The following is a 23071-nucleotide window of genomic DNA, read 5'->3' as shown; positions in this document are numbered from 1 at the left end:
CAAAATAAAATCAAAATGCTGGAAGTGGACAAGTGGTTGGAATGTGTTTATCTTCTCTGATCTTTATTTCCAGAAGAAAATGCTTATCCTGGCAGTACATGTCCAAACAGGTTGAATAAATCTCAATGATTGTAAATAGTGCTTTATCCATCCTGAGCAAATGTTTCCTCTTCATTGGCCTCCAGATGAAAAACATGAGTGCCCACATAAAAATCCCTGAAATTTTTGAAGTGTTAAAGAAGCCAGTGGAGGTGACAGGGAGAAATGTATTTTCTTTGTATGCTCTGAATTTCTGTAGCTGTTTTCTGCTGTTTGGCACGTCTTCCTTTGTGACCTGAATTTATGCTACACACACTATCAGTCAGAGAGACCACTGCATTCATTTCCCTTGTATGTGTTTAGGTCTGGCTTCTACTGGACGATAAGTTCCTTGACAGCCAAGGCTGTGGCTTACTCATTTTGTATCCATGGATCCCAGCATAGATGTTGCATAAACTGTTTTGAGTGAATGAGTTATCCCAGAACCTGAAACAGATGTGAACACAGAGAAAATTTTCTTTAAAAATGAATGAATAAGTGGGTGAGTGAAACAGCAACTGTTGACTTAGTCCTTAGAGTGGCCATTTTCCAGATTCTCTTTTCTTTATTGTGAGATAAGTACCCATCTTATACAGCCCAAAGTATGCAACCAATATTTCACTCATCCATGCACACATTCTTTAAGTAGATTTCATTTATATGGTGACTTTGGAATCAGAAGGCTAAATCTTATTTAGGTCAAAATTAATGTGCTTTGCATTATAGTATAGTTTAAATATGTTTTCTTTACATCAGATCAATTTGCCAATTTTCACTCTGACTTTTTTCATCATCGTTTCAAGCCTCCCATTTTTCTTTTTAAGAAATGGTTTCTTTATACTGTTATTGTTGTGTATATGTGTTAGGAAAAACACTAACTACATTGGTTGGCATTTTATTACTATCTTCAGTAGTGTACTGTGGAAATCTATATCAGTGAGCACTAACATGGTCAAACAAAGGATTTTAGCTCTTAGTTCTTTCTGCACTGGGTATGTGAAGCCTCTGACTTGTGTTGACTGTGGTTAGGTCAACAGGATATAAATATTTTAAACTCACAACTGCCCCATAGTTTTTATCGAAAGGCACCTTACATTTGGGTTGGTTTTTGTATCTGAGACCTGAAAAGGTTAGTTACTCATGCTGCTGTTTTGTTTTCAAACTTTCTAGGATTCTAGCATATTTTTTAAAACTTAGTTTTCACTATTTTTTAAATGGTTATATTTTTGGTGATCATAGATAAGAGCAGAGCCTTGGAGACCATCCAGCTGAATCCTTCTGTGGTAGAAATGGTAAAATAAAAAGTTAAGTCACTTTGCAAAGGACACATAGCTGGTTATTGACAAAAATGGAGTAAAAATGAGAAATCCCCAAATCCCCAGCACTGTGATTTTCTCTTATGCTGTACTACATCATTAAAGGATTTTATCATTTCCCTGTGGCCAACAGAGAAGCTATGTTTAATGTTCAAGTCTGATTCATAGTTAATATTCGTTGGATCTGTTGGAAACCTAGATATGATCAAAGCAAAAGACAAGCACTTCCTATAAGGCAGGATATGTCTTTAATTTGGATTGAAATCTCTTGAAACCCTCCCAGTTTATTGGAGTCCCCAAAGACTTACCAAATTTCTAGATTCGCTGTTCTAAGGTTTGTCAGTAAGAGCAATATTTAGTCTCAAGATATTTTAGTTCTAAATTGTTTCTCTATACACTTTCTGTGTATAACAATAACATTGGATCTTCTTGGAAATGTTATTGTTCAGTTCAGCATGAGAGTTTGTTGATCTAAATACAAATTCTGAAAATTGCTTTATGATTTGTGCTATCATACATTTTTGCACTGGAGGGCAGTCACTGGTATGTAGAATGTAACTTCTGTTGAGGCTCATAGTCTACAGTATTTCTCAGGATAATGACAGATAATGCAAGGCTAGTGCACATGGTTTTTTTAATGCCTTCATTCTTGGCAGTAACAGATTGAATGAGGCAACCTTTTACACAGCCTATTTCATTCCATTCTCAAAGGAGACTATCATGCAATATGTCATTGACTTTAATTCTACCTACTTACTGTCATAGAGTAATCTTAATGGCTTGAAGAAGCCAGGGCCTCTTAACTCTGCTTCAAATCTATGCTTCTCTCCATTTTCACTACCAACAACCTATTTCAAACCATCACAACCTGAACAGTTGCAATTGCATCCACTCTTGCCCTGTTCAGCCCATTGTTTACTCAGCATTCAAGGCCATGTATACAAATACAAATCTGATCCATCTATTCTCTGTCCTAAAACCAGTCAGTAACTTCCCATAGCTCCCTGATTCTTACTATGTCCAGAAGAAAACTGCATGATGTTTTTCTTCTCCCATCTTCCTCCTGTCCATCTCTCCTCTCCCTCTAGTTTTCTCAGCTTCTACCCTCCATGAAAGCGCTTGCTTTGACTTTGTCACCTCTGACATGCTTTGGCCTTTGTGTATGCTGTTTATCCTCTGTGCAAAATATTTTTGCCCATTTATTGGCAGTGCTTCAGCAAATTATCTCCTTTTCATGCATGAATTTTCAGGTTCAATGTCATTTTCTTAGGTAAGCTTTTTCTCACTTATGAAACTAGGTTAGAACTTATTATATATGTACCTTCTAATGCTGTGCAATTCAGCTTTGTAGCAATGGTCACAGATACATTTAATTAATTGTCAGTAATTTATTATAAATTTGTATTATAAATATTTTTTTATTTTTATGCTAAATATGGCCAAATATCCTTTATTCACCATTACATCACAAGATACTGGCATAACTGCTTTAAATATGATGGGTTTTCAGTAATATTTCTTGAGTGATTGTCTATCAAAGCTCAATTTCCTACTAGATTTGATGAACCTGATGTTGAAAGTATGTCATGGGAGAGTGGTCTTCAACATGGTGTTTTGAATTTCAAGGGAACCCCAAAAATGTATTAGTAAAGAAATACTGAACCATAAAATTTTATTTTGTCATAAAAAATGTTGGTGCCTATTTTATAGCTCACATAAAGTATTGAGTTTGTATGGGCTTCCCAGGTGGCGCTAGTGGTTAGGAATCCACCTGCCAATGCAGGAGACACACGGATCAGTCCTTGGGTCAAGAAGATTCCCTGGAGGAAGAAACAGCAACCCACTCGGGAATTCTTGCTGGGAAAATACCATGGATAGAGGAGCCTGGTGGACTATAGTCTATGGGGTCACAACAAATCAGACACAAGTGAGCACAGCGCAGCACATCACAACACACTGAGTTTATAAACATACAATATGGAGAGAAATGGAGAGAAATGTATTCCCTGTTCCCTTTTTCTTTCCTTTCATTGCCTTTTCTTTCTTTCTTTCATAAACTATTACATGATCAAAAATTCTGGAGGCTACTGATGTAGAAGAGCTTGACTTGCTTTTTACTTAATATAAGTTTACCTTCTATTTAATAAGCAGAGATGGGCATATCTTTGACATTGCATTTTCCTTGGTCTAAATTTCTACCCTATTATTTAAAAACTGCTCCATTATAATTTTTTCCATTTATTTTTATTAGTTGGAGGCTAATTACTTTACAATATTGTAGTGGCTTTTGCCATACATTGACATGAATCAGCCATGGATTTACATGTGTTCCCCATCCCAATCCCCTCTCCCACCTCCCTCTCCACCCGATCCCTCTGGGTCTTCCCAGCGCACCAGCCCCGAGCACTTGTCTCATGCATCCAGCCTGGGCTGGTGATCTGTTTCACCCTTGGTAGTATACTTGTTGCAATGCTATTCTCTCAGAACAGTAATTTGTTTAAAAAAACATTTATTTTTCTTCCCAAATGAAGGATAGTGGGAAAAACAGTAACAGTTTCATATTAATGAGTTGATATTTAAAACATGATTTTGATACCATGTTACTCATATTATTGCTCTGTTGTCTTACCTAATCTGTGCTATATGTGCCAGCACCTGTAAGTGGCTTCATATAGGGTGAATAAAGACATTTCAAATTACATGTCAACTTCCCTACCTCGCCTACATTGTCAAGAGTAGAGTAAAATGAAATAGACCAAGAAATGAACTTACTGGCAAATGCCCAAATGGATTATTAGATGTGATGGTACGAATTTATCTAAATATCACATTTGCCTCTGATTTTTAAATTGAAATCTCTAACAAAGGGTGGTTTTTTGGCTACTTTTATATTCCTGTGGCTGTTTTCTCTTTAATGTTTTAAAATGGATTCTGTAGGCATTGTCTTAAGCTATAGTCATTGTCTCACTATAGAGGTTACTTTATTCTCATCTTGTGATGTCATTGTTTTAAACAACAACAACAAAAATCATTTCTAATGATAATATTATAGCAGCTTTTTTGGGGCCTTTCTTCTGTAAACTAGAGTTTCAGGAACTTCATTAAATACAATTTAAGCCAAAATCTTATGGGAAATTGGAGACAGAACAATTCATAAGAAAAAAAATAATAATAATAAATTTTGAATGACTCTCCCTTGAAAGAATAGATGGTCATTTAGTTAAAAAAGCAATTTCAAACTACCTGGTAGAATTTAATTTAATTATTCTTACCATGATTTCTAAAAGAGTATTCATTGTTGCCTCCCTTAAGTTTAATGAAAATAATTACCAAATCTCTCTGTTATCTAGAAATTGAGTAAATAAACTGGTTCATTAACTTGAAAACATTATCAGGGTTCCAAAGTTTCACAAATGGAATTTTACATATTTAAATGAAGCAATAAAAGGGAAGAAAATACGTGATAAAATAGTTCTATTTAATGTCTGCATGTGGTCCATGGCAAAAACAAATGTCACTTTGAAACTTTATTCCTATAATAATGCTGATTAAACTATAAAAGAAACTGTAAATTACTCCTAGAAGTCCTTCTTATGGACTTTAGGTTTCAATTTAAGCCATGTTTTCCATGTAACCTGGAGCAGCTATCTTACTATAAAATAGAAATTCTATAAGGAATGTGCTAAATTTATATCCTAATATTAGAACAAAATTCTGCACAGATTACATACAATTTAATAAAAATAATGCTGATTCTTACTTGGAAATAATATATTTTACATTGTGGATATTCATATTTTTATGTTATCCACAATGATCTTTTTCCTTTTTCAAGTCAACTTTCTGCAGAATCCCTCTTTCTAAAATATTTCTAAAATTCAATTCATATAGAAATCGCTTTCCCTAGAAATATATATCCATCTGAAAATAGCCAGTATTTCTTGGCATTTTCTCATGTAATGCTGTACAGAACCTTCCTTGTCTAATAAGAAAAAACTAGACATCACCTTTGCATCTTATTATTCATCAGAAAGACATGGAGTAGATATGTTTTCCAGGCTTGCTATGAGAATTTGGCAAAGGGCTAGATAGGAAGTTGAAGGCTGGTATTGAAGTGACTTGCAACTCTGATTTTTCTTTTTCAGTGTAGAAGTTCTACATACCTATATAATTTTGGATTATACAAATATTCCCAGCACTGCTTGATGAATTATTTGGAACTGTTCTTTAGTAGAAAAATGGGAAATGTAGTTAGCAAATATGCAACATATATGTAGAACAGAAGTGACTGGCACACAATGTTTATAGCAATTTAGGAAAGTAAATAGAAAAATCACTGTAAGCTATGAAGAAGTAATGCATAACATTCCAACCCCCTGATAATATTTCTTGAAAGTCAGTATGATCATATAATTACTTCTGGTATTAGAGATACATATTTTAGTTTTATTTGAACTGAGATAACTTCAGGAAAATGTTATTATTAAGAATTTCCCCTTCTTCCAGCCATTGTACTACATGCTTTAAGGACACAAAAATATGGGTGATTATTAAGTCATTGATGAGAAATTGCATTTAACAAAGTATGACTATGATCTGAATTTTCTGTGGATCATGGTTTACTCATTTTTACTGAATGTTGTATCCATTATACTGAAGTCATAGGGTAAAAGTGAAAGAGCATGTATGCTGAAATTAAAATTCAGGTCTGTGTGGATGATGTGAACTACTCTGGATCTTAATTTTTTTCACATGTCAAATGGGCATTAGACTTCCTACTTTCCCAGCAAGTGGTAGGAATGGCATCATGATTGTCATAAAGTCAAAACATATAAATCTTGTACCCACAGTATCTAGAGAATTCAAAATTCTAAGTTAAAATCAATTCAGTTGCCTTTATGTGAGTATGATAAAAAAAGAAACATTTCATAAGGAAAATGATGAAATCATAGTAAAGATAAAGTCTACAGCTATAAGTGAGCACTATCAATAATTATGGAATGCATAAATAGAGGTAAAGTTAGTGAAAATTTGGGAAATAAAGTGTTCAATCAGTAATTTATTAGGCATGCAAAATTAAGACTGTAGACATACAAAAATAATTATCTGAGAGCAAACTAAATATCACGTCTGTGTTTCTAAATGTCAGTACAAATGGCAAATAAAGAAAGAGGGAAAAACCATTTATTTTGCTTTCAGCATAGCACTGAATGCTTTTGAATGTTTATTGTGTGTGTGTTTTGTGGGTAAAATAGCATCTTCTTAGCTGAGAAAATATGAATTTGTGTTCAAATATTGCTTTTCAAGTTGTTTTAAATTTCTTACCAAATTCTAAATAATGGTTCATTTTGCCGATAATAACCTCAAGATGTGTTTAATAACGCAAGTTTTTTTTTTAACCATTCAACTAGTTTGACTAAATTCAGCTTAATAGCACACATGTGGTTCCTTTTAGCATCAAGAAAATTACTACGTTTTTCTTTTCAAAAGGTTAAGTTTGCTGTATGACTGAAATCAAGTTTAAACTCTCTTTAATACTATATAAGTATATCTAAAGCCTAGTTATAGAATTTGTTTCTAAAGGGAATTGTGTGATCTTAAGCTATATCCATGGCTTTCAGTTCAGTACTTACAACAATGATTCTCACAGTGTAGTTCCTGGGCCAGAAACAGTAGAATAATATGGGAACTTGTTGAAGATGGAGATTCTTGTTCTCCTTTAGGTGGTTCTCATTCCTGGCACTTTAATGTCATAAAATAGTGTTAACAGTAGTGAAGTATAACTTGTGAGGTGAGCATATTTTCAGAGAAGAGCAATGAGTCTTGTGTGATTGAATAACAAGCCCAAGGAGTTGAGGAATCATGTTAAGGATGATTGGCATCACTGGAAAGCTATTGGATGACTGTCTTTAAGATCTCACTTAAAGGATGGAGAATCAGGACCAAGTAGGGAGGCAGTGAAAAAAGAACTAATGATTTTGACACAAGAACATTTATTTGGCCAGAGACTGAGAAGGGAAATTGTTGTGTCACACACACACACACACACACACACACACACACACACTCATATTTCTTGCAGAACAAGGAGGTCATGGGTTTGCTGGTAAACTCACCCATGGCAACTGGCTTGAGGTACCTTTTATCTCAAAAGAGTCTCATATTCCAGTATACTTAATAATCCCCTGAATAATTATTTCAATTGCAAATTCCTGAGCCATTTCCTCAGAGATTGTGACTTAAAAAGTCCAAGGACCACACTTACAAAAACTGTGCTAAAGGGATTTTGGGGCTCCAAAATCTCTGCAAATGGTGACTGCAGCCATGAAATGAAAAGACACTTACTCCTTGGGACACTTACTCCTTGGGAGGAAAGCCAACCTAGACAACATATTAAAAAGCAGAGACATTACTTTGCCAACAAAGGTCTATCTAGTCAAGGCTGTGATTTTTCTAGTAGTCATGTATGGATGTGAGAGTTGGACTATAAAGAAAGCTGAGCACTGAAGAATTGATGCTTTTGAACTGTGGTGTTGGAGAAGACTCTTGAGAGTCCCTTGGACTGCAAGGAGATCCAACCAGTCCATCCTAAAGGAAATCAGTCCTGGGTGTTCATTGGAAGGACTGATGTTGAAGCTGAAACTCCAATACTTTGGCCACCTGATGTGCAGAACTGACTCACTGGAAAAGACCCTGATGCTGGGAAAGATTGAAGGCGAGAGGAGAAGGGGACGACAGAGGATGAGATGGTTGGATGGCATCACCGACTCAGTGGACATGAGTTTGAGTAAACTCCAGGAGTTGGTGATGCACAGGGAGCCCTGGCATGCTGCAGTCCATGGGGTCACAAAGAGTAGGACACAACTGAGTGACTGAACTGAAAGTGTTTTGGGTAGGCAGAGGGTTTAACTCAAATTCCCTATGCAAATCAGTGTTATGCATTGTGGTAAAAAGTAACTATTCAAAATGTAAATAAGTATAAATATTTAAATAAAAATATTCTGAAGAAAGCTTTTATTTTAGCTCTTTATTCTATATGCAGGGAATTCCTCTTGTCACTTTCTAGTTTCATCCACTTAATGAATGAAACAGAATCAGAACCTAAGGACTTTCTATACTGTTAACAATAATGAATAAATAGCTCTCCCTGCATCATTTTCTAGTGTTCTGTTTTATGAAAGAACAGAAAATTCCAACCTTATGTCTACTAACTCTCTTAAGTGAAGTCTTTCCAGATTGATTGGTTTGATTTTTGATTGATCTAATTACATTTTCCTTCTTATTGCTAATGGTGATTACAAGGACATTCGTTCCTTGTTATTGATAATGATGATTATAAGGCCACTCTATTCTTATAAATTTGCTCAAGCAAAATAGCTGAGGCTATTTCAATTATTTTCAAGCTATGAGAGTAACTTGATGGCTGAGAGATATACTGCAAATTTTAAACTATGACATATACTCTCTTTACAAAATGGTTTCAATGTGGGTGACAATAACCAGTAGCCACATGTCACCTAGAGCCAAAGGGGAAATATATATGTCGAGGAAAAATGAAATATATGAAAAGATATTTTAAAATGCATGTGGTTTTTAGATTAAATTGATTATATATGAAGACATAGAAATTGTAGGGCATATCAAATGAAAACTTCTGAACTAAAGTAAGACATAATAACCATCTTTACATGGGAAGTTGGCAAACAGTAAATGACTTTGTTTTGTATTTTACTATCATTTAAAACTCACAAAGCTTCAGAAATAGATTTATAGTAAGTGTGGTTTTAATAATATAGAATATTGGATATTTTACTCTGGTAAAGTACAGGAAACGACTTCTCTGTTGAAAATGCATGTAAGAGTTGACTTATTTAAATAGTGGCGGGTTTATTTACTAAATTCAGTTGACGAGGTTCTGTACTATGTGTAAGGAGGCATGAAAAAATCCAGGAATCTCAGCTTATGTACCAAGACTTCATGTTCAAAATTAATACAAGTTGTCATATTGTACTTAAAATGTTCTACAATAATTAATTTTTAAAGAAAAATGATGGTGACCCTTTTGTCATAGTAACAAGTCACTACTTATTTATGTTTTGAAATTGGGTTTGTTTGTTTTTTCACTGCCTTATTGCAAAACACAGTATGTCATATAAAATATATATCCAAGTGCTTTGGAAAGCCTACCAAGTGAGTTATGAGTGGGATGAGCTTAATCAGTTTATTATTTCTTAAGCTTTGTAGCTACAAGTAAAAGCAAAATGCAATTCAGTAATTGAAAATGCCACATATTGTACCCTGGAGTTTCCCATGCAGAGGGAGAAATAGAAAAATGATAGTTGCTAGAATTTGGAAACTATATGTGAGCAGCTTCTTTTAATAAGATTCCAGTGTATGTTCCATGTAGAAATGGGAACATTAAATTTTTTTCTTGAGATAGTATATTGCCTCATATAATGCTTTTCTTTACTTTATCTTCATAGTTCTAAAACTGTAGCCTGCATCAGAATTCCCTGGAAGGCTAGAGAAACCCAATTTGCTGGGCCCCAGACCTGGAATTTCTGATGCTGTAGATCTCGGGTAGCATCTGATAATTTGCTTTTCTAACCAGTCCCTAGGTGATGCTGATACTGCTGGTTCAGGGACCACACTTTGGAAACCATTAGCCTAGTCTTTCATAAATAAATGTGAAACCCCGAAAAATGGCAGCTTCAAAGGGATTCCTCAACTGTTATAAATATATTTATTATGAATCGTTACCTTTAATTTTTAATGGAAAATAATGAGCTTTTATGGTAGCTACTGAAAGAAGAACTTCTGTTACATTTTTTTTTTCCTTCTCTGGCAATTTAACTAGGTAAACAATCCATGCTTACTTAAATCTGATGATCATATCAGGGCTTGCAGAGGCACTACAGATCTTTCTTTTCTATGTAATGAATAGGCGTCAGTGTGAAAATGTGCACACTTTCTGCTGCATTGTTATTGTCCCCCTCTATCAAAGTCATCAATCTTTTGGCCAGTGTATGTCTTCAGAGTTCTGTCATTGACAAGCAGAAGGAGGCTGGACAATGATTCAAATGGTGTTGAGCAAGTCCAGAAAGCATTCCATTTCAGAACTCCAGAATGATTCACCATTTTCTTCTTTGGGTTTGGATTTAATGGTTTTGATAATTCCTGACTCATCAGTCTTTTCGGTAGCTTTACAATTAAATTGAAGGCTGGCACTAGAGGAAGTAGGGCTCTGTCAAGGAGAATGCATCTCCCCTTGCCTGAAAAGTCAACTGAGCTGAATTCTGCTTCAGTGGAGATGAAGAAAAAGAGGAAACACAGTTCTACCAATCGGAGAACATTCCATGATGCATGGCATATTGCTGGCTATGTGGCTAAGGGTGCCTTTCTCTTTTCTTTTGGAAAGAACAAAGTTGTTTTGCCTTAAATCACTTGTTTTACTGATTCATTATGACGATTTATTCAATGGTCATTTCAGTACATTCAGAATTAAAATAGATTTAATTCTTAACAAATGATTTTTCCTCGCTACAGTTACACTGTACTTTTCTCACACATTGTAGTGCTGTCTCCAGTTGAATAGACCTTTTTTTTTTAACTGCAAATTTTTCACCAAATGATTGTGTTCTTTTACAGAGCAGAAGTGGTTAATTCTTTAATTTGAAATATATTTACTTTTCTTAAATATAGCAGTCAACTGTTCACACATAAAAACACATTTGTACAAAGCACGACATTTAAAAGAATTGCGTTGTTTAACTGAAAAAAAAAAGCACTCTCTTCCTAAGAAGTCTGTTTTATATTTTTGCTTGTTCTAAAATAGTGTAGTAGTCACAGTAATGATCCCTCAGAGATGTCAAATCCCCAGCACCGGAACTGTCTTACCTTACATGACCAAAGAGAGTTTGTAGATATGATTAAGTTAAGGATTTGAGATGGAGAGGTTACCCTGGATTATCTAGGAGGGCCTAATATAATCACAAGAGTCCTTGTAAGAGGCATGCAAGAAAGTCTGACACAGAGTCAGAGAAGGAGCTCTGTGTAAGTAAGACTTTAGTAATCATTGTTTAATGCACGCCAAATTGTAAGAGGATCTGTTGTGACTTTCCCCTTCTTTTTTAGCAACCTCAAACCATGAATGCAATTTTTTATTCGCTTTCAGTATGGAGTCTTTACTGACTTCCCAGGTGCCTCAGCGGTAAAGAATCCACTTGCAATGCAGGAGATGCGGCAGGAGCCTTGAGTTCAATCCCTGGGTCGGGAAGATCCCCTGAAAAGGACATGGCAACCCACTCTAATATTCTTGCCTGGGAAATCCCATTGACAAGGAGCCTGGCACAGTCCATGGGGTCGCAAAAGAGTTGGACTTGACTAAGCGACTAAACAACAGAGGGTCTTTTTAGACTGAGTAAGGGGAGAATGATGTTTTTATATCACTGCTGAGTAGAAGAGTGGTTCTCAAATTTTATTTTGCCCCAGAATCACATGGAAGACTAGCTAAAACTGAAGAGTTTCTGATTCAATTAGGTCCAGGTGGGATCCACAAATTTGCATTTCTAACACATTCTCTGGTTGAGGCTGCTAAAGATCTGGGATACTTTGACATTTTTGAGATACTTTGAGAACTAATGGACTGTGTAATCCACTCATGAGCACTAGTGGTCCAGAATAGCACTTCATCTTTGAAGGTGATGAAAAAAACATGTCTCTTTTGGGCTTTGATCAAGTGAACAACAATAAAACAATTCATATTCATTTTTGCTCACTCTCTCTTGCTTTCCCGCTCTCAAAAAATGCTTCTTAAAAATCTCATTCAATAACACATATTACAATGGGGAACTTCACATAGAACAATGATTGTCAGTGCAATCAGAACTATTGTCTTTAAGAAGGGAAATAAAATGAGCAACAAAGGGTAATGTTTTACATGAAGAACCTCTGAAAATCTGCAGATATATCTAAGGTTTAGTTTTACATATTTTAATCCTCTTGCATCTCTTGGAGATAGGTAAGATTTAAGTATTATTTATCCTTCCTTTTCAAGAAGAAGAGATTACATTATTTTTATTTTTTGAGGGAGCAGTGGGACCTCAATTAGGCTGTTTTTCCTTGTTTCTAAATCTTGTGCTTTCAATTGATCCACTTTACCTACTAAAAGCCTATTTATTTTCTTGTACTTTGCTATATTGCTTAGAATTTAAATGTTACAGTGGAGTCTTAGAATCTTGTATCTTTATATGTGCATATGTACGTGTGTGTGTGTGTGTGTATCAAATTGTGTGAAGCAAAGTAATGGAGGCTTAATTCATGGTGTGTGTGTGACACACACACAAAATGAAAACACAGATCTGTGTTTTCATTTTGTTTCCTTCTTTGGACAAACATTATTACTAAACACAAACCAGAAAACCCCAGAACCTTCCATATTGTACTTCCAATGTGCGATCTGCTTAAGTTCTGTGGAGTAGGTTAAGTGAAAGTCGCTCAGTTGTGTCCGACTCTTTGCAACCCCGTGGACTTATACAGTCCATGGAATTCTCCAGGCCAGCATACTGGAGTCGGTAGCCTTTCCCTTCTCCAAGGGATCTTCCCAACCCAGGGATCGATCCTAGGTCTCCTTCATTGCGGACGAGTTCTTACCAGCTGTGCCACAGGGGAAGCCCATGAAATAGGTTACATGGTGATTAAATACAGCTCTGCAAACAGATGTGCTTTTGGAGCCTTGCTTTGTCACTTGCTAACATGTGAACTGAAGGAGGTTAATTAAGATCCTTTAGTCTCAATTTTCTCACCTATAGTGAAAACTGTACTAGTCCTATCCTAGGGTTCTGATGAAGATTCAGTGAAATAAAATTTTTAAGGCTCTTAGCATATTTTGCGTTCAAGAAAATTATTCATTGCTATCTCAGCTGTTTAATACTATGTTCTCACTAGTATTTGTACAGTAGCACTGTTGTGTCTTTACAGAAGCTCAAAATGCATCTTTTGACTCTGAGAATATTTAACTTCAGAATCTTGGCCAAAGACATTACATACTAGGTAATATAGCTAGGTAATATGTCTAGGTAATACTGCCACTGTTGCACATAGATGTGGATGTTAAGCCCCTAACTCTTCATTTTGAAAGATACTTTCTTTACTTGTACTTTGAACACCTTGATCATTAGGCTGAAGTTCTTTGATGTAGCAAACTTTAGAGAGAATTTGGTAGAATCGTTTATTGACTCATTCAATCAAGGAATAATAATACAATGCCTATTTTGTACCACATCTTCTTTTAGGGGGATTTAGCAATGAAACGACTGAAGTGACTTAGCAGCAGCAGTGAAACAAGCAGAGAAGAAAATTCTGCCCCTATGACACTTATATTCTAGTGGATTGACTGCTCTCAGATGTACATAAAATAAATAATTGCAATTATATTTATATAACTAAGTCAATTTTATCCCTTTTTCAGATTTTTTACAAAATAATGTTCCTTTTTAAATTTTCATAATGCAAAGCAGTTGCAACTGAAGAAAAATTGCATTCATTTTATGCAATTTATCTGGGCTCTTCACCATTTTTAATGTTAACTGTAAGTGATTTTTGAAAGTTAAACTCTCAAGCACATTAAATGACAGATTTTGAGTTTTTAATTGATGTTATCAACATCAACTATTTTTGTCTCAGCATCTATCATCTTCCTTTAAATAGTGCTCAGATTTTCCTCCTGGAATCCACCAGGGCCTTGACTTACCTGCATCAAGTATTCCTAGATCCTTGGATTGGCCATGAACCTCCAGACTTGGACCTAAGCTGCTCAATACGGTCATTCCCCAAGCCTCATTGATTAGTTTGGAGATGAACGTATATGTGCCTTAGATTGATCAGTGAGGATTGGTGGAGTTTACCTCCCTGATTTTGTTTGAGTGATAGGAAATCCAGCTGAATTTGAAACTGACGGGCTGTGAAACTAGAATTTCTGGTATTTTTATAATGTGAGAATGAAGTCACTCAGGAAGGAAAGCAGAACTGAGCCAAGCCCAGAGACAGTGAAACTGAATCTGGCACCTTGCTTTATGCCTCTTGATTTAAGCTAGACCCACCCATGGGCTTTTCCATTATGTAATGTCCACAACAGAACATTTTGTGTTGGTTGATTTGCAGACAGGTGTGTAGCACTGGTAATTCCATTCCAGAAGTGGCAGAGCTAAGGTGATTTGGTTTTCTAAAATGGTGAAAAGGCCTTTGTAAAATTGCAAATGAAGCAATTTTATTAAAGTGCTTATTTAAAATTGCAAATGAAGCCAACATCTTTTTTTTGAATTGCACATAGTTGAGTTATAAGAAAAATCGATATATATTAAACTTTGAAAACTATTTTGCGTGTTCATATTAAATGGATTTAGGCTCTAGGTTCATGTAACTAGAAACAATTCTTTTCACTTTTGTAAGTGTCCAGAGGAGCATTCTAAAGTCGTGCAAATGGTAGGACAATGCTTTGTCATTTGGGAATGGTGAAGGGAATGGCTACCCACTCAAGTATTCTTGCTGGAGAATTCAATGGACAGAGGAGCCTGGCAGGCTACAGTCCACGGGATTGCAAAGAGTTGGACATGACCGAACTACTAACACTTTCACTTCACATATTCCAAAGATGTCCATGTCCTGATGCTCAGAACCTGTGAATATATATGACAAAAGAGACCTTGCAGGTGTGACTTAATTAATGATCTTGTGATGGAGATGTTATCCTGGATTATCAGAGTGGGCCTGTTACAGCCTCAGGGTTATCTTATATGAGGGAGGAAAAGAGGGTCAGTGTCAGAGATGTGGTGAAAGGAAAGAGAGCTCAGAGTAATGCAGAACCATGAGACAGGGAATGTGGGAAGCTTCTAGAAAGTGGCAAAGGCATAAAAACGGATTCTTCTCTATAGCCTCCAAAAGGAATACAGCCCTGCCTATCTGCTTAAGACTTCTGATCTCCAGAATGGTAAAATAATAAATCTGTGCTGTTTTAAGTCACTAGGTTTATGGTTAGTTTTTACGACAGCAGTAGGAGACTGATAAATGTTTTAAATACTAAATGTCAGTATTGCCTTCCAGTCAGCGTCACAACAAAAAGAAATCAAATCTTTCTAAAATGTGTACTGTGGAAATAACTTGTTCTGGTTCCCCCCTCTTGTAAATTATCTCTTCACTCTGATCTGGGCTAATGTAGACCTCTAAACATTTTCCCATTCTTCACATCTCCATATTTCTGATCCAGCCTCCTCACTCTGGATTACCAGTGTTATTTTCTTTCAAATCTACATCTCGTTCTGTAAGTCGTTTGCCTGGGCATTTTCATGGCCCGTGAGATATCTATGGAATAAAGTACAAGCAGGATAATGTCTTTGACAAAGCTCTTCATAATCTAGTTCTTCATTATCTTTCCAAATATTCCCCTCATCACACTTTCATCCCTTCTCACACTCCATAGTCCAATCTGTCATCCCCAGTACATGGGAGACTATTTTCTAGTCTCTGTCTCTTTGCTTAAGCTTTTCCCACTGTCTGACATGCCTTCCTCCCTTCTCCGTAACCCCATTCCTGTTAAAATATATATATATAATATATATATTATTTTATATATATTATATATATAATAAAATTTTATTTATAATTTTATGTATATTATATAATATATAATTATATAAATATATAATTTATATAAATATATATATATATCTTTTTTACCCCTCATTTCCAGACTCAAATTGTTTTCAAGATTTTCACTCAGTGAAACTTTTTTATTCCTCTAGTTAGAATTGATCATGTTTTTTAGGCTCCCATTTCAGCCTGTATATACTTTTGTTATAAAATACACACCATCGCTAAGAGTCAGACACGACTGAGCGACTTCACTTTACTTTTCACTCTCATGCATTGGAGAAGGAAATGGCAACCCACTCCAGTGTTCTTGCCTGGAGAATCCCAGGGATGGGGGAGCCTGGTGGGCTGCCATCTATGGGGTCGCACAGAGTCGGACAGGACTGAAACGACTTAGCAGCAGCAGCAGCAGCAGCAGCAGACACTATCACCCTGGCTTATTCACACCTCTAGTTCCCATTTCTAGACCATGAGTGCCTAAGCAGCAGCAATGTTATTTAAATAGTCTGTGTTTCAAGCAACTAATAAATTATTTCAGAGGGTGAATAAGTGAAGTCGCTCAGTCGTGTCCGACTCTTTGCGACCCTGTGGACTGTAGCTTACCAAGCTCCTGCGTCCATGGGATTCTCCAGGCAAGAATACTGGAGTGGGATGCCATTTCCTTCTCTAGGGGATCTTCCCGACCCAGGAATCGAACCTGGGTTGACCCGCATTGGAGGCAAACGCTTTAACCTCTGAGCCACTAGGGAAGTCCCCATTTAAGAGGATAAAGTAAAGTAAAGTAAAGTTGCTCAGTCGTGTCCGACTCTTTGCAACCCCATGGACTGTAGCCCACCGGGCTTCCCCCATGGGATTTTCCAGGCAAGAGTACTGGAGTGGGTTACCATTTCCTTCTCCAGAGGATCTTCCCCACCCAGGGATCAAACCTGGGTCTCCCGCATTGTAGGCAGATGCTTTACCGTCTGAGCCACCTGGGAAGTCCTATTTCAGAGGGTAGTGCTAATAAAGATTTGATGAATTAATTAAATTAACCAGTATTCATCAGAGCCCATATGATGACATTTGATTGAGAGTTGATATTTAAATTATTATTAGGTTAAGGTTTGTTTTCTGCAAAGCACCACCTAACATACCCCTGTAGAATTAAATTGAGCCATTTAAATTATGTCGTCTTCATAGGGACGGTGATCCTATTCTTTTCCAATTTTTTGATGAGCACTATATGAAAATGCAAATAAAATAATGTTCTCATGTCAAAATGAATTATACAGATCATTTTCTATTATTCCACTGAACTTAATGCAGAAGAAATTTTTGTTAGGCTATATAAGACGTATTATGGTGTTCCCAGAGCCATGATGATTTTTATTGTTCCATGAAGGTCTCATAAAGTATTCATGGGGTTAATTGTACACTGTTAGAAATCTGTCATTTTTACCACTTTTAATGATACTTTTAAAATGATCATGTGTAATTTGTGAGTTAAAAAAATATATTTTTAGGTGTCAAGGCAATAAGAGCTTTTTGTCAAGTGAGTCACTATGTAAAACTTTGCATTTGTCATTCATACAATTACAGACTATTTAATAGACTGGAAATATTCCTTAGAGCTCTGCTCTTAAATAGGCATGGTGGTAAATTTCTAATGTGTCTGTATTCTATTTTGGTTTCTGACAAAATGACTTAATGGCATGGACTCTTAACGTGACTTTATCCCTACCTTGCTGTGTGACCTTGAGGGAAATTGTTTACCTGTGTTAAATTTCCCTTTAACTCTAAAATGGGAATAATGATATTGGTCATCTCAAAGGGTTGTTGTATCAAATGAAAATTCAGGTAAAGCACTTAGCACAATGACTGACTCAAAGTAAATTCTCCATAAAGATTAGTGTAATTATCATTGTTAGCCCTGGCTCCCTTTTACTTTATTGTTTCTAATTTAATACTCTTCTCTTAGGATATATTCTCTGAATAATGCTGACTTCTTACTACTGTAAGTCATAAAACATAATTAAACTATAAACCTTCTTCTCAGGGTGATTTACAATGTAACAGAGGGAGATATTACTATATCTATGACTAATTATAAGGAAGAATATGATTAATTGCTTGAGAAGGTAAAATGGGTGTGTAAGAAAGGAGAAATGACCTTCACCAGCTGGGCTCAGATATCAAGGTGGTGGTGGAAACGAAAGGCTCTATTTTATTTTTAAAGTATTTTTAAAGTATTTTAAAATGGGTCTAATTTTGACTATGGTGATAAAGAGGTATTCCAGGCAAGGAGCAGGAAATGACTATGAAGATGGAGAATGAGAGGACTTAAATGAAATAAATAGGTCTAGTTTTAGTCCAAATGGTCACCCTACCGTTAGTTTTAGCATTTTTGCCACCTGAGTCTCTTAAAAAATAACTCACTGTTAATAGGCTTTTTCTTATCAGACTGCAGTAAACTCTTAAAATTTATTTTCAAGTTGCCATGTGGAAATGTTTGTTTTCATTCACAAAAATTCATGACACACACAAAATACAATGATGCTATAAAAATGAATGATTAGCATATCCACTGTTTAAAAAAAACTACGTACATGCAGCAGAGTTGAAAGCCTATAACAAAAATACTGGAATGAAACGATTATACATTTGGCCTCATATGACTTCTTTGTAACCAAGTTGGACAGAATGCCAGGCCAGTATGATTGGTTTTGCAGAAATGAAATATCAGGATGCCATTAAACAGTCTGACTCCATGCGTACAATCTTTTACTCTAGTATGTGACAAAGGCTAGGAACTCTACAAAGTGGCCCCAACAAAAAAGGAAAAACAGAAGGAATGTAAGGAAGAGAAGGAGGGGGAATGAAAATAATATTTGTCATCCCCTTCCCTGTTCCCATTGTTGTGGCAATATGTCACCATGGTAACCTGAAAAAGAAACTCTGTCTTCAAACTGACACATTCTAATAAGGTTTAATATTATATTTTAATATATATTTGTATTATGACTAATAAGTGTAATAATAATAATAGTTGTTGATCGATTGATGAATATATGACAGATACTATATTAGATATTTGGATACATGATGTACACTGCTGTGTAGATTTTTTTTTTTAAATATTCATTTCGTAGGCAAGGAAGTTGAAACAGCAAATAAATGACAGAATCAGAATTTGAAGGTTATACTGGATGACAGAAAAACATTTAGCCACTATTCTACACTGTGGAGCCTAGCATGGTGCTTGGCTTATATATTGAAGAGTAAACAAATATTGTATGAAAACATTTACTGATCTTTGCAACCCTCTCCTAAGAATCGTGGCAGAGTCCAAGCAGACAGATTTGACCCTATTTACAGGCTAACATGATGGCTTTCCATAGCTTTATGGTTACTGGCAGAAGACATAGACTCTGGAGTCAGAGACAGAGGGCCTTTTTACTCACAGCAATAGCAGTCCTCCAAACCCTAGTTCCCTCAGTGTGGCGTGATGAGGGCCCACTGACACCTGTTTGAACATCGAGTTCCATTACAGGAGGTGAACGCTGTATCAAGAAAAAACAAATATTTTACAGTGAACAGTAAGCATGTCTGCCCATTGCTCTGAAGGGAGACACTGTTTTTATTTTTTGAGAATATTGACTGTACCAATGCCTTTAAAAAGATAGTCAATGTATGACAAAACCCACTGAAATGTTGTGAAGTAATTAGCCTCCAACTAATAAAAAAAAATAAAAATAAAAAAAAAGATAGTCTAAGAAAAAGGACCTCTGTTCACAAGCTTTATGGAAATGTGAGGAACCCATGGAGAAGATCTCTCAACATCTTTCATTTGCATAAATGCATTCTTATGCATTTATGGTCATCTACTCCCCTAATTTTCTGTCTGCATACATTTTTTTTCTTGTCTTTTTAAAATAAATATTCATTTATTTATTTGACTGTGTTAGGTCTTAGTTGCAGGATGCAGGATCTAGTTCCCTGACCAGGAATTGAACCCGAGCCCCCTGCATTGAGAACAGAATCTTAGCCACTGGACCACCAGGGAAGTCTAAGTCTTCATCCTTTTTGGCTGACGTGCCAGTTTGCTTTCTTATGGGAAACTCTAGCTGCGTACTGGCATACTGACATTGGCCAGCCTGAAACCAGGAGGAAACCCTATATTGTACTGCACCCAAGGGACCATGGCCATTTCTGCTGCGGTGGTTTAACCTGCCCTCTAGAGCCCTGCCCTCTGATGTAGTGTTATTCCAATTAGGTAAGTTCCCATAAGCATTCCTGTCTTTGTACATAGGAAGTCAGTGCAAAGAAACGGGTGGATCCTCCAGCTTGGGTGGAAACTAGAGCAGTTTTTCCAGGAGCCTACACTGCTTACAGCCTCCAGGCATGTGATTGGAATCATTCTTCTTCTATAGAATTCCCTCTGATTCTTTACAATAAACTTCCATTCCTTTAAGCCATCTCTTAAAGTCTCCTCCTTTGTGACTCTGAGGAATTTGAATGGCAGGATAGCACTATATTTATCTTCCTAATTTTAAAAGCATTTAATTACTAATAATTACCATCAATGTGTTTTTTCCCCCCTAGTGCACATTAAAAACTTTGAATTCCATTTTCTATAATAATTTAAATCAATCTGGAGGGACAGAGAGTAGTTAATTATCTATAATTTCTCAAAATAGAAATGCTGAAATTATTGAATTGAAACAGAAATCTAGTGGAGAATAAAACTGAAAAAAAATAGAATTGTGTGACAAAGAGGGATATAGCAAAATTTAAATTTCCTTAAAAGTTGAAAAAGCTGTTTAGTACTATAATTGAGTTTAAAAATACTCTAGTTGAATCAGTATTTCATGGCATGTTTCCTAAAGCACAATTTTTCCACTGAAACTTATAGACTATTGCTTCTGAAGTGTTATTACTTTAATGGGTTTAATATGCAACTGTGAGCCACAAGAAGGGAGCAATTGGGAAATGTGTGTTTTTTTTGTTTTTTTGGGTTTTTTTGTTTTAGTTCCTTTCAGGACCAGTTGAGTTTAGATAGTCCGTATATTTTACTTGTCAAACAAGTCCACCTTCTTTCGAATTTCTTTACAAAACAACTTCTTTGACATGAAGACAAAGCAAAATAGACCATGTGTATATACTTTTTGCAATGTGCAGTCATGTAAAGGGCATGGCTTTTAGACTCAAACACACTTTAATTTGAAAAGTTCTGCCTGTATGTTTGCATTTATTGAAGAGGCTTCCTTGCTTACTTATATAACTAATTCTGGAGTACATTAGCTAGTAAGGCAATTATTTAATATTAGGTTGACCAAAAGTTTCATTTGAATTTTTCTGTAAAATCTTTCAACTTTTTGACCAACCCAATAGTTATAAGGATTAAATAAACAAGCACTTATATAATATAATACAATTGTAACTCAACCTTACCTCCTACTTTTGTTTTAAGAGTATGGCGCTACTGCTCCTCAGTTTCTCCACGAAATGTAGTATACAGCTGGTGACCCTTTGGATCACCTTCAGAAGGCAAAAAACCCCCCTCTCAGTAATGTGTCCAATAATAATCTAAAACTCTAAATGTATTTAAAGTACTGTCTTCCTGATTCCTGGGTTGGGGAGACCCCCTGGAGAAGGGAATGGCAACCCACTCCAGTATTCTTGCCTGGAGAATCCCATGGACAAAGAAGCCTGGCAGGCTCTAGTCCATGGGGTCATGAAGAGTCGGACACAACTGAGCAACTAACACTTTCATACTTTCCTTCTCCATATCTCCTCCATCCCCTGGTGTGTCCCAGTGGCAAGCTGGAAGGTGTGGTTTATTTTCTTATTTCTCTGCCATGCATTTAAAAGATTATTAGCTTATAATTGATTTACAACGTTGTGTTAGTTTCAGATGTACAGTAAAGTGAATCAGTCATGCATACACATGTTGTTGTTGTTCAGTCACCCAACCATGTCTGACTCCTTGTGACCCCACGAACTGCAGCACACCAGGCCTCCCTGATCATCAGCAACTCCTGGAGCTTGCTCAAACTCATGTCCATTGAGTCGGTGATGCCATCCAACCATCTCATTCTCTGACGCCCTCTTCTCCTTCTGCCCTCAATCTTTCCCAACATCAAGGACTTTTCCATTTTGGTTCAGATGACCAAAATAACTGGAGCTTCAGCTTCAGCATAGCCCTTCTGATGAATATTCAAGGTTGATTTCCCTTAAGATTTATTAGTTTGATCTTCTTGCAGTCCAAGGGACCACAGTTCGAAGGCATCAATTCTTTGATGTTCTGCCTTCTTTAAGGTCCTGCTCTGACAACCATGTGTGACCACTGGGAAGACCATAGCCTTGACTATAGGGCCCTTTGTCGGCAGAGTAATGTCTCTGCTTTTCAACACACTGTCTAGGTTTGTCATCACTTTCCTGCCAAGAAGCAATCATCTTCGGATTTCATGGCTGCAGTCACCATCTGCCCAAGAAGAGGAAATCTGTTACTCCTTCCACCTTTTCCCCTTCTATTTGCCATGCAGTAATGGGGCTGGATGTCATGATCTTAGGGGTTTTTTTAATGTTTAGTTTTAAGCTGGCTCTTTCACTCTCCTCCTTCACTCTCCTCAAGAGGCTCTTTCTGCCATCCGCATATCTGAGGTTGTTGATGTTTCTCCCACGGATCTTGATTCTACCTTGTAACTCATCCAGCCTGGCATTTCTCATGATGTGCTCAGAGTATAGGTTAAACAAACAGGGTGACAGCAAACAGCCTTGTTGTAACCCTTCCTCCATCTTGAACCAATCAGTTTTTTCATACACGGTTCTAACTGTTGCTTCTTGACCTGCTCACAGGTTTTTCAGGAGACAGTTAAGATGGTCTGGTATTCCCATCTCCTTAAGAGCTTTCCACAGTTTGTTATGATCCACACAGTCAAAGGCTTTATAGCACAATCAATGAAACAGAGGTAGATGTTTTTTTCTGGAATTCCCTTGCTTTCTCTTTGTATGCATATATCCACTCTTTTTTTTTTTTTTTTAGATTATTT

General features: G+C 36.3%; 1 protein-coding gene across 1 annotated transcript in view; it reads left to right on the top strand.

Moving 5' to 3' along the window:
• IL1RAPL1 (interleukin 1 receptor accessory protein like 1) overlaps positions 1-23071 on the top strand; it is a 1385702-nt gene that overhangs the window by 620452 nt on the left and 742179 nt on the right. The gene's annotated exons all lie outside the window — the stretch shown is intronic.

Source organism: Cervus canadensis, chromosome X (genome assembly GCF_019320065.1).
Source record: "Cervus canadensis isolate Bull #8, Minnesota chromosome X, ASM1932006v1, whole genome shotgun sequence".
Taxonomy (NCBI): Eukaryota; Metazoa; Chordata; class Mammalia; order Artiodactyla; family Cervidae; genus Cervus; species Cervus canadensis.
Note: the sequence above shows the minus strand (reverse complement) of the source record. Positions and strands in the feature narration are given on the sequence as shown.